This window comes from Felis catus, chromosome A1 (genome assembly GCF_018350175.1).
Source record: "Felis catus isolate Fca126 chromosome A1, F.catus_Fca126_mat1.0, whole genome shotgun sequence".
NCBI lineage: Eukaryota > Metazoa > Chordata > Mammalia > Carnivora > Felidae > Felis > Felis catus.
Window position 1 is genome coordinate 213,847,620 of NC_058368.1, and position 2,437 is coordinate 213,850,056.

The 2,437-nt window shown below is 41.3% G+C and overlaps 1 pseudogene; it reads right to left on the reverse strand.

Moving 5' to 3' along the window:
- Positions 1 to 238: 238 nt before the first annotated feature.
- Positions 239 to 2,073, reverse strand: LOC101081705 (annotated as a pseudogene).
- Positions 2,074 to 2,437: the final 364 nt, after the last annotated feature.

The window sequence follows — 2,437 nt, forward strand, 5'->3', positions numbered from 1 at the left end:
TCTCTGGAGCTCAAGAAAGAACAAAATGCCAATGACAGTAAGACTTTTCTCTAAACTTAAACAGAAAGGTCCCTCATACCAGCAGTTTCTTGCATTCACACACACACACACACACACACACACACACAGAAAAGCTACCTATTATTATATAAAACAAAAGCCAATTATAGTGTAGGAAAGTACAAATTATAAAAAATCAGAAGTCAATAGAATTGAAGCAACTGGCTTACCTGAAAGAAGAACACTTCATTCTGAGCAGTTACTTGGTGAACACTGCCACCATCGCCCACAGGACCTCGTTGGTGTTGGCCTTCAGACACTCCACTTCCAGATCTAAGTCCAGGAGCTGCCGTACTCTCTTGGTGGCTAAATCATACTGCTCGTCCAGAAGGGGGGCAAAAGCATTCTCCAGGACGTCGGAGGCGTGGGCTAGGTAAATAAGGGCCAGCAAACGTTTGTCCATGCGGTGAGGGTCATTCACCCATTTGTCAAGAACAGCTTCCTGTACCTTCTTGATGAGGCACTGCTTGATATTGTGGTTGGTGAGGGGATGTGTCATCACGTCAAAAAGTAGAAAGTTCTGGGGCTCCTGGGCGGCTCAGTTGGTTGAGTGTCTAACACTTAATTTTGACTCAGGTCATGATCTCATGGTTTCGTGGGTACAAGCCCCACAATGGGCTCTGAGCTGACTGCTCTGGAGTCTGCTTGATATCCTCTCTCTCTCTCTCTCTCTCTTTGCACCCCTCTTTCCCCCTGCACATGCTCTCTTTGTCTCTCTCAAAAGAAATAAAGTTTAAAAAATGTAAGAAGTTTTGGGGGCATCTGGGTGGCCCAGTTAGTTAAGTGTCCAACTCTTGATTTCAGCTCAGGTCATGATCTCTGGTTTGTGAGTTCAAGCCCCGCAACGGGCTCTGTGCTGACAGTGTGGAGCCTGTTTGGGATCCTCTTTCTCTACCCCTCCTTGACTCACTCAGTATCTCTCTCTCTCAAAAAAAAAAAGGCAGAAAGTTTCTACTTGTTTCTCTGTTTCTCTGTTTTCAATATGCCCTTTTACACCAGGTATTTAATCATTCTTGCATATTGCTTAACTGGTGATACAATTCTAAGAGATTCCACATCTCACCTAAACAAAAGTTTTTGAAAATTAGAGAATTTCAGCCTTATTTTTTTCCACTCTTAATATGAATAGCAAAATGTGTTCATGGTAGCTGGTGTGTTTCTAGAGAAGTAGAATACAGAAAGTATTTTATGTTAGTCTGTTTTCCTCGAATCTGAACTTCTTATGGGACAGGAATCATATTTTATTGATCTCTGTAGCCCCAAGCACCAGGTATATTTCCTGAAACTTAGTACTTGCTCAGTAAGTATCTGTAAAAGAGAATGAATAAACTATTCCAACACACAGAATAGATGCCTAATAGTTTTAGTATGAGGTAGAAATGAGCCAAATTCTGGCACATTTCAGTTGGCATGAAGGTATCAATTAAATAGCCAAAGGATAAATGAGAGAGGTTTAATTTTTTAAATAAACTTTTTAAAAGAATAATTTTTGATTTACAGAGAAGTTATGAAGATAGTAGAGCATTGCCATATGCCCCACACCCAGTTTGTCCCACACCTCACTGGTTTTCCCATTAGTGTGGTACATTTATCATAATTAACGACCTAGTATTGGTACATTCCTCTTAACTAAAGTCCATACAGTATTCAGATTTCCTTAAGTTTTTGCCTAATACTCTTTTTCTGTTCCTGGATCCTGTCCAAGTTACCACATTCCATTTATTTATTATGTTTGCTTAGGCTCCTCCTGGCTTTGACAGTTCCTCCTTGTTTTGAGGACTTGGACAGTTTTGGGAAGTACTACTTAGGTACTTTGTAGATTGTTCCTCAATTGGGATTTGTCTGATGTTTTCCCCTTGATTAGACTGCAATTAAAGGTTTTTGGAAGGGGTACCACAAAAGTCAAGTACCATCCTCTTCTTATAATATCAAGGATGGACACTATGAACATGACTTACCACTGTTAGTGTTGACTTTGGTCCCTTGGCTGAGATATCTGTCAGTTTTCTCCATCATAAAGCCAAAGCCCCTGCCCCTTTTCATTCTGGACTCTTGAAAGGAAGACACTCTGTGCAGCACACATTTAAGGAGTAGTGATCTAGAGGTGCCTGGCTGGCTCAGTTGGTTAAGTGTCCGACTTCAGCTCTGGTCATGATCTCAGTGCGTGAGTTCGAGCCCCGTGTCAGTCTGTGTGCTGACAGCTCAGAGCCTGGAGCCTGCTTCAGATTCTGGGTCCCCCTTACTCTCTGCCCCTCTCCTGCTTGTGCTCTGTCTCCTTCTCTCTCAAAAATAAATAAACATTAAAAAAAAATAAAAGGAGTGGTGAGCTATGCTGCACTTCTTTGAGGATAAGGTTTTTACATAAATTATTTGAAAT